General features: G+C 30.3%; 2 long non-coding RNA genes and 1 other non-coding gene across 5 annotated transcripts; 2 read left to right on the top strand and 1 right to left on the bottom strand.

Annotated features, from left to right (window-relative positions):
- Positions 1 to 434: 434 nt before the first annotated feature.
- Positions 435 to 4,327, bottom strand: LOC121131044 (uncharacterized). The gene is made up of 3 exons (XR_005868924.2): positions 4,190 to 4,327; positions 927 to 4,139; positions 435 to 840 (listed from the first exon to the last, which is right to left on the bottom strand). It is a non-coding gene; the product is annotated as an uncharacterized lncRNA (long non-coding RNA).
- LOC121131041 (uncharacterized) lies at positions 3,829 to 7,160 on the top strand. Of its 3 annotated transcripts, none has more exons than XR_005868921.2 (5): positions 3,829 to 4,200; positions 4,261 to 5,331; positions 5,509 to 5,678; positions 5,739 to 5,886; positions 6,090 to 7,160. It is a non-coding gene; the product is annotated as an uncharacterized lncRNA (long non-coding RNA). The 3 variants fall into 3 exon arrangements; XR_005868920.2 differs by having other exon boundaries at positions 4,261 to 5,361; XR_005868919.2 differs by having other exon boundaries at positions 3,844 to 4,200; positions 4,261 to 4,568.
- A 1,137-nt stretch (positions 7,161 to 8,297) lies between these two features.
- LOC121131050 (small subunit ribosomal RNA) lies at positions 8,298 to 10,102 on the top strand. Its single transcript, XR_005868931.1, has one exon. It is a non-coding gene; the product is annotated as a small subunit ribosomal RNA (ribosomal RNA).
- Positions 10,103 to 10,165: the final 63 nt, after the last annotated feature.

Here is a 10,165-nt window from a genome sequence, read left to right as displayed (position 1 = left end):
GAAGTCTAATAAAAAAAAAAATGGAATGGAAATGCCACTTTGAAAATATAGACGATTATTCAGACTTTTTAAGTTTTATATTTTCATTAATTATTTCCAGTATTAGTTACTTACATAATAATTCATTATTTTTGAAGAAGGAATAAAGTGTTGAAAATGGTCATTGAGAAGGCTGTGACGGACTCATATCATCCTGAGGTCTGATATAGTAGGATTTTTCTCTCACTACTTGATCTTTTCTTGTAATTATCTCATTTTCCTCTACTTTATTTGCATTTTTTTAACTGCATATCTATATCATTAAATCAAGCAACTATGAAAGCCATCCCTCCATCATCAAGATCCTACTTCATTCCTTGATATAACTAATGGGTTCTGTATAAATTCAATGGGATATTCTTAAGAATAAATAATTAGTGGAAGCCTAAGAGGAATTAATCTTCAGTCTTATTATTATCATATATTTTTTCTAAACTATAATTGAAAATAAAAGAATGACATGATTATATATTTAAGTAATTAATAAAACACTATTAAGTACAAACACCTATTTTTTGTCATTTTTCTCATGTTAGAAGTTTCTAAAAAAATGACATTCAAGAGTTGAGACCATTTAATAATAATTCATCCCAAATTAGTAGCCAAAAGACAAAATGAAAATTTATGAATATGAAGTCGATACTAGTCTTCCACGATTGATTTCTTTTATAAAAATGTATCTCTTCGAACTTGATAAGGACTATTTTGAATAATTTAACGATCATATCACAATACTATCGACTTGTCTTCTAAATCAAAACTTAAGCTATTTTTTTTCAATTTGGCCATATCTTAATTATTCTCCACGTTATAGAAAAATAAGAGCTATTAGTACATGAAACTAATAAAAAATTTAAAAATTATATAACATAAATACTATGTTTTACCAAGCAATCAATGATAAATCAAGGCTTAAAGAAAGTTATGGGGTACCCATTTCAAGGAATTCTCATATTGATAAGATAAAGTCTGCCTTTTTGCTTTGCTTTTGTACTAGAAAAAGTATGGTGGCAGTATTAATTTTTTTTTTTTTTTTTTGCAAGATCTTCCATTCTTTGAATATTGTCTTAATAAATGTCATAAAACAAATAGCTAATAAATAAATTATAACTGTATGTAAGTGTACCACGTTGTTAGTTTTATTATATCGCACCACCTTTCCTTTGAATAGAAAGAGAAAAAAAGGCCCAAAATAAGTTGGTAGTTAGCCAATTCTTCCCGACTAAGAAACTATTATCCAATAATATTTTTGTAAAATATCTAAATCAACTAATCAACATTCAGAACCCTGATTATAGGAAAAGAAAAGGAGTCATCGACAGCTGACATGGGAATACAATGTAAATTTTTGTGTTAATAATTCATGTTACAACGTCATGCAAGCCATATGTATTTTAAATCACTAAACCGTATGAAGTAGGTAGATTTTGTTGATTATAACACCTAAAGTCCATATAATTAAGGAAGATTGTTGATAATAATATATGTTATTGTTAGTATTGCATTTCATTTCATAATTAATAAATAATTCTAATAAACGTGTTTTGGGAGCATGATAACTAGGAGTTATATCTGATTTACCTCAGTGTGCATAATGCCTTCTACTTATCTGGGATCATTAGGACTTAGATACTAACGTAAGTATTTCTTCATACAGAAATTATATGATTAGTGATTACTTTTTAATTTATTGAATTAATAGCTTAGAAATTTTTTAATTATATAGGTAAAAGTTATCGTCCCTCTGCTAATGTGTGAGAGCATCAAGGAATTGACAAAGCTTTCTTTTTAAAAGACTAAATACTCTTCCGCCTATGGACTCTGGAATCCCTTGTGTACTATTGATTTGCTCATTTACAGCTGACCTTGATTACTGATATTGTATTCAAAGCTTTCCATAGATGCGGATAGGCCTCCCATACTTCCACTGAAAGAGGACACGCTGGAGGCTCATCTGTTCTCCATTTATTTTGAATTTTGCTGAACCAACACAGACGTCACTATTATAAATAACAGTACTGCTCTTTGTGTTTTTTTGTATTATTTTGGAAAGAAACCTGTCTGTTTTTATTTGCTTACATCCTTCTATGTACCCTTGTTGACTACCTCCATCTTTCCAAAGGCTCTAAGGCATTCATAAAGGCCTCTTTTTCAAAGAAATACTACTATTAATACTACTCATTGTATGTGTCTAAATCTAAAGATATTGTATCAAGCAAATGTGCATTTTATTTCTGTATTCAGGTTGAATAAATTATTGAAATAAATCTTCTACATTATAGATGTTGTTTTATTGAAGTCTTATATTTGGTCAAAGAATATTGACTGTATTATAAAATAGTAATTAGAACTCTCATGAGAGTTCAGAAGAAGATGTTGCTATTATAATAATGGTTTTTGCCCTTAAATGCAATGTACTATATTACTGTGAATTATATACTCTATTTATAATTTAAATTTCAAATGGAATGTCTTGTTACAAGAAATATGAAATCAAGTTGAATTAAGTAACTATTATACCTTGTATTTTATATTAATATTGTATTTATGCTTTGAATTACTACGTAGGTTATAGAATTTGGATGAAGCTGGAGTTTGATGACGTTTATTTTATTATTTGTATTGCATTCAATTATAGTTCTTATACTTTTTAATAATTAAATATATTTCTAAACTATAATATAATTCACTTTTGTGTACCCTCACACATTTTGTTTCTTCCCTTCTTGTTAATATGTATTGTACGTTGTTGTCCTATGTATAATAAGGTAGTCATTGCTATTATGATATATAATACATTAAGACACGTCTAATTCACGAGTATAATTAAATATATTAATGTTTTAATTACATATTGTTGGACGATATTTCATGTGAAAACAACAATATTTGTTTCATTTCATCATTATTACACTGTAGTGGTCACTGGAATCATAAATGAATAGGCCTATATAAATTGGAACAAGTATATTTTCTCAAGTATGTTTATTGTTGTTTTTAAAAGATTTTATACATATACATACAAATTATATAATTAATATTGTATCACGCCACCTTTATTACGAAAATAAACAGATAAAAGGCCCAAAATAAGTTGGTAGTAAGCTGATTTTTCCTGACTAAGAAACTATTATCCAATAATAGTTTGAACAATATCTAAATCAACTAATCAACATTCAGAATGCTGATGAGAGGAAAAGAAAAGGAGTCATCGACAGCTGACAGGGAAATACGATGTAAATTTTTGTGTTAGTAATTCATGTTACAACGTCATGCAAGCCATATGTATTTTAAATCACTAAACCTTATAAAGTAGGTAGGTTTTGTAGATTATAATATCTAAAGTCCATAAAATTAATGAGGATTAGTATAGTATTTCATAATTGATAAATAATATATTGAATGGAGTAGTATAGTATATTTTGGTTTATAAAGGCTTTTAATGAAGTGTCATCAAAATATTTATTGTAAATAGGTTAATTGTAGTAAAAATATTAATTATGAGCCCCCAAAATGTCGTCTATCATTAGTTATTATCTAATTTATGACGTCAGTAAATAGACTATTCCTAATATTTTAGGTAACAGGCTAATACATTTATGATTGGATAGTACTACTCCCAACTGTGGAAATAATTAGAATTATATTCAAATATGATGACGTAATATAAAGTAGATCAATCATCTGCTTTCCTTTAGCTGACGTTGATATCTATTTCTCAAGCTAAATTAAAGATTTTAATGTACTTCTGCCTTACTATGCCAAACTACCAAATGAGTATTTATTTATCTAGCTATTGTTTATTATTCTTCAACCTATTTACTTCATCCAGGATTCCTTGTGGAATATTAATTTACTCATTACATTTGATACGGGGCACTGATCATGTATTCAAAGCTATTTATCGGTGAGGATATGCTTCCCCTACTTCAACTGAAAGAGGATACGTTTCAAATCCATCCGTTCTCCCTTTATATTAAATGTCCCGAAACCACACACTGAAGTCATTTCTGGGAACATTCTTACATGAAGATTTTAGGAAGAAAGTGTTGAAGATGGTCATGGACAAGACGTTTGGTTACAGACTCACTCTGAAATAGCTTTTTTAAAAGAGGTATTGATGATCGACTGGAGAAGGATTTTATCTTACATACTCGACCGGTATTGATCATTTATTATATTATTGATTTATTATCATTCATTTTTTTATTCCTTACATAGTTGTAGGTGTACCATGTTAATGAAAAAACCATGAATGTAGTTATTATCCTGTCTTATGCCAATCATAAGTTTAAAGTTCGACATCTCTCTATGAATCACAAGAGCAAGGCTTCCTGTTAACTGACTATCTTTATTTTTAACTCAAGCAACGTTGGAGCCATCCCTGCAGTGAATACACTCATCAAGATTCTATATCATTCCTTCCTTGATGCCTATCATTATTAGAGACATTTCTCTTCATTTATTTATGATGCCTAATACGTATTTCTGTCCACTTTGTATTTGTTTTGTTTCTTCTGAAGATTAAGGTATTGTTTCAAGTTCTGTTTTAATATAGAATTATATATATTAATGCTTAAGATATAATTATATACCTACTTACTATTTGGAAAATGTAATATGAAAATGTTTTTTTTTATATATAACAAGACATTTTGTTTGGATAGCAGATACAGAGTAAACATTATAAATGTCTGTATCAATCTTTCTTTATAAAAGAAAAAGCCCGAAATTATTTCAAATTATGAGCCCATTCTTGCATTGTTCCCTATAAGCTTATAATTTATTTAGTACAGTGATATGTTAACAAGATTTTTCCAATTCTTTGTCAAAAAATCAAGAACTGATATTTTTATAAATATATATTGGTCATTATACTAAAAAGAACTAAAAGGAAGTAGATTTGACTCAAATTTAATACGTGACCTATTTGGTAATAGGCCTACTCAGAAAGGAAACATTGGATTCTTAACTCAATCCAACTATGAGTTCTGAGGTCTTTAAGTTAAAAAAATTAATCAAATCAGTGATATATTTTGTAAGCCAAAGTAATGTATGAATAAAAAGTGATGGAGAAGCTAAAAAAAAACTATAACTTATGTATAAGACTTGAAATGAGCTAGAAATAAATTCGGATATTGAAAGTGTTTGATTTATAAATGAAGACTTGAAACTAACCACCAAAGACTTAGGACTCTTTTTGGACTTGGAACTTTCTCCTAACTACATGAGAATAATCTACAAAAAGATTTATATATGATATCTAAACACAATCAATCAAGTGGATTAAAGGTCTGTCAAAGAAATATAAATTTATGAAAGGTAAATAATTATTAAGAAGGGAAAGAAAGGTCTATTTGGAAAGGGTCTTGTAAATAGTAGTTGGAGTAAATTCAAACTCATGAGATATGAATATTCCATTTATGACATTTATTTTAATATACAATGTTTTTTTTATTTTTATTTCAGATATGCTTTAATATTGGCTTGATTTGTTTATCGAATTTTGAAGATTTCCTTTGGAAATAGTGTTATATGAATGCTATTATAAATTGAATTCCCTCTAAGTAATCAGGGAGAACGTACTGATCAAACTATGTACCAAATTGTGAAGCATACTTATATTATCATGCCTATGGGTATGGCTTTAATATCTTATTTAAATATGAAATGACATTTATTTATATATTGTATTTCAGATTCATCACAACTCATAGGAGACTTATTAAGATATATTTTGAGATAGTTTGAACAGTCCATAATGAATTGAATCAACATGAAATTATTGATCGGAGATTGAAGCTGTGATCAAAGTCAATATTCACTTATTTAATGAAATTTATGATGGTAAGTATTTAAACAATTATAAATAAAATATACAAAATGTTATAATTTTTATTGAAACACATATATCACCTGTGCTATTTGTTGTAAAAATAACTTAATTCAATATTTATTAAAATATATATATTATTTCTATAATATTCATGTGTCATTTTGCCATACGAACCTTTAATAATGGACCATGTATTTTTCACACGTGATTGTAGCAGATGGGCAATATTCTATCTCTCCTCCAAAACATTCTTCAATAGCACTGTCATGGTTACCATCTTGATTTTCGGTTTCTTATTTTTTAACATGGCCATTCAACACTGGATTTTCCTCATTGAGCATGAAGATGTAGCTGATTATTTGTCAGCCAATGAAAATAAAGTATATGAAAAGGAATTATTAATAGCCAATGAAAATAAAGTATATTAAAAGGAATTTAATAATAGCCAATGAAAATATTTCTTTCTTTTTTTTTCTCCCACGTGTTTCTTTTTCTACTTTTATATTGGTTATTATTAGTTTATTTTTTTTGTGTGCATATTTAATATTAATTTGAAATATTAGAATGAAAAGGTTTATATTTAAAAACGATCTGTTATAAAATAATATTCAATTTTTTTAAGGTATCTCTAAATAAATTCCACATTTATTTAGAATAAATATGATCATATTTTTAATTTGAACATAGTTTCCCTCCTGATAGTAGAAGTATAATGGGAGTTATTCATTCTCAGAAAACAAACCCATAATCTCCCACTTAATTTAATAAAACCTTTTCATCTAAATAAATCGTCTTTAAAAACATCTTAATTACTGAGTTTGAAAGTCTTCGTCGAAATTTGAAAATAAAGAGTTCATTTTATTATTCTTACCCCGAATTAGCCTTGACCTAGAAGATAATATTTTAATTTTTATATTATCTATTTGTATTATAAATCTATTTTAAATTGTTTTGATATAACGAAATTGACTTGCTTAAAATTATGTATGTATAACAACTCGGACATACTACAAGGTTATTCTTGTTTAGCTATTTAATTATTAAATTTAACGTGACATTATTATTTATTGTAAATAATTAAATTGTGGTTGCAGATTAGTGAAAGTTTATTTTATCTTGTTTAATTTACATAAATATTAAATAATTTGTATTTAGCTTGTAATCATTAGTTGTGACATCTCACTTATAAGTGATTTGTAACTTTTGGTCTAGAATAAGTTCTTTCGTCTTGTACAAATTGGTTTAGAGACACATTTCAGTAATAATAATTACCTTAAATCAACAACTTTTAGAAGTAGTTTTATTCATTTAAAGTAACTTTGCATTATGTAACCATATGACAGAAAATTTAGAATTTGCAGTAATTCTGGAAATTTCAAAACTGTATTACTTTGTATGGGACGATTTAAAACCATTGGGATCAATGGTATTTTTTTGTGTATCACTTCTTTTACTCACTTTCATATGTTCTATGAGGTATAGTAATATTTCCATACATATGCAAGTTATTTTGGTTTTTTGTACTATATCTTTTTGTTTTGTTGTTGTTATTTTTTGGATAATATTGTTGATATAAATTAATTCTCTTAATATATTATAATGATCTTAATTTAATTTAAATTATTGTTTTGATTATTTATTAAATAAAAGGATTTGAAAGAAATAAATTTGATGAAGATATTAAAATATTAATTTTTTATAATATATATAATAATTTTTGTACATTAATTAATTAATATTAGATTATTAAGTATTTAATAAATAGTATTATTATAGTTTTTTCTATAAAATATAAATATTTATTCCTTTTTTTCATACATTTCTCCCTTTTTTTTTCTCATTTTCTATTTTAAATTTAGGCGCGCTCTTGTGGGCCTGCCTTTATTTTCTCAAACATATTAAATACTGGTTTATATATTCTATAAAAAGAAAAAGAATATTTAAGAAGAAAAGGTAGGTTATATGTGAGAGAAGAAGTGATAAAGGAGGACATAAAGATGGGGGGTATTCAATGTTTTAACGTTGTCTTCTTAACCTGTTTTGAAATCTCTTTTTCCCTTCAAAATACTCTCTCATGTTTTACTTGTTTTTTTTACGTCCATTTCACGAGGAGTGGAGTCTAATATTTTAGGCTATTTAGCTCCAATGGTTGTTAAAAAATAAGTTTGAAGGCTTTGTTATCTAACGAAGTGAAATAATATCTCGATAAAGAATGTTTTTAAAAAATGCTGAAAGAGAAATCTGAATCATTTGACGGACATTTAAAAGTCTTGATGTTTTTTAAACTTTGTCTTTTTGAATAGGGTTTATTTTTGTTTCCTTTGTATGTTATCATATGGGGGGAATGAATAGAATCTGAACGGTCAATGTAGTATGAAATATTCGTATTTGATATGAAATTGATTTTTCTAAAAAGAAAAGTTACCTGGTTGATCCTGCCAGTAGTCATATGCTTGTCTCAAAGATTAAGCCATGCATGTCTAAGTACAAGCCTAATTAAGGTGAAACCGCGAATGGCTCATTAAATCACACCTAATATACTGGATATTCTCAGTTACTTGGATAACTGCGGTAATTCTGGAGCTAATACATGCGAAAAAATCCCGAACTTACGTGAGGGATGCTTTTATTAGATCAAAACCAATTTAAAAACTTGGTGACTCTGAATAACATTTGCAGATCGCATGGCTTTAGCCGGCGACGTATCCTTCTAAGGTGTGCCCTATCAACTGTCGACTGTGGCATAGACGCCCACAGTGGTTTTGACGGGTAACGGGGAATCAGGGTTCGATTCCGGAGAGGGAGCCTGAGAAACGGCTACCACTTCTAAGGGAGGCAGCAGGCACGCAAATTACCCAATGGTCGAAGACCGAGGTAGTGACGAAAAATAACGAAGCCGGACTCATCCGAGGCCCGGTTATCGGAATGAGTACACTTTAAATCCTTTAACGAGGAACAATTGGAGGGCAAGTCTGGTGCCAGCAGCCGCGGTAATTCCAGCTCCAATAGCGTATATTAAAGTTGTTGCGGTCAAAAAGCTCGTAGTTGGATTTCGGTGAGTAAGGAGGGGTTCATCTTGTTTGATGTAACTGCTGTCTTGTCTCGCGTTTTTCGACAGAGGTTTCGATGGTGCCTTTCAAAGGGTGTCTCGGGATACTGTCGGGTTTACTTTGAAAAAATTAGAGTGCTCAAAGCAGGCTTTTAAAAGCTTGAATATTAGTGCATGGAATAATGAAATAGGAAGTCGTTTCTATTTTGTTGGTTTTCGGAAATCGACTTAATGATTAATAGGGACAGTCGGGGGCATTAGTATTCAGACGACAGAGGTGAAATTCTTGGACCGTCTGAAGACTAACTACTGCGAAAGCATTTGCCAAGAATGTTTTCATTAATCAAGAACGAAAGTTAGAGGTTCGAAGGCGATCAGATACCGCCCTAGTTCTAACCATAAACGATGCCAGCTAGCGATCCGCAGTTGTTTATTTTTACGACTCTGCGGGAAGCTTCCGGGAAACCAAAGCTTTTGGGTTCCGGGGGAAGTATGGTTGCAAAGCTGAAACTTAAAGGAATTGACGGAAGGGCACCACCAGGAGTGGAGCCTGCGGCTTAATTTGACTCAACACGGGAAATCTCACCAGGCCCGGACACTGGAAGGATTGACAGATTGAGAGCTCTTTCTCGATTCGGTGGGTGGTGGTGCATGGCCGTTCTTAGTTGGTGGAGTGATTTGTCTGGTTAATTCCGATAACGAACGAGACTCTGTCCTGCTAAATAGAGTTAACGTCATTTTTTTTGCGTTAACTTTTCTTCTTAGAGGGACTGGTGGCGTCTAGCCACACGAGATTGAGCAATAACAGGTCTGTGATGCCCTTAGATGTTCTGGGCTGCACGCGCGCTACACTGAAGGGATCAGCGTGTTTTCCCTGGCCGAGAGGTTCGGGTAACCCGTTGAACCCCCTTCGTGGTAGGGATCGGGGCTTGCAATTATTCCCCGTGAACCAGGAATTCCCAGTAAGCGTAAGTCATAAGCTTACGTTGATTACGTCCCTGCCCTTTGTACACACCGCCCGTCGCTACTACCGATTGAACGTTTTAGTGAGGTATTTGGATCGAACCTCTGGAGGGCAACCTCTCAGTGTTGTTCGAGAAGACTCCCAAACTTGAGCGTTTAGAGGAAGTAAAAGTCGTAACAAGGTTTCCGTAGGTGAACCTGCGGAAGGATCATTAACGAGTTTTCATTTTTATTAAATGAAAAATTCAAAAAACAGCAAGGTTCTTCATTGATTATTT

The sequence above is a fragment of the Lepeophtheirus salmonis genome, unplaced genomic scaffold (genome assembly GCF_016086655.4).
Source record: "Lepeophtheirus salmonis unplaced genomic scaffold, UVic_Lsal_1.4 unplaced_contig_15771_pilon, whole genome shotgun sequence".
Classification (NCBI taxonomy): Eukaryota; Metazoa; Arthropoda; class Copepoda; order Siphonostomatoida; family Caligidae; genus Lepeophtheirus; species Lepeophtheirus salmonis.
Note: the sequence above shows the minus strand (reverse complement) of the source record. Positions and strands in the feature narration are given on the sequence as shown.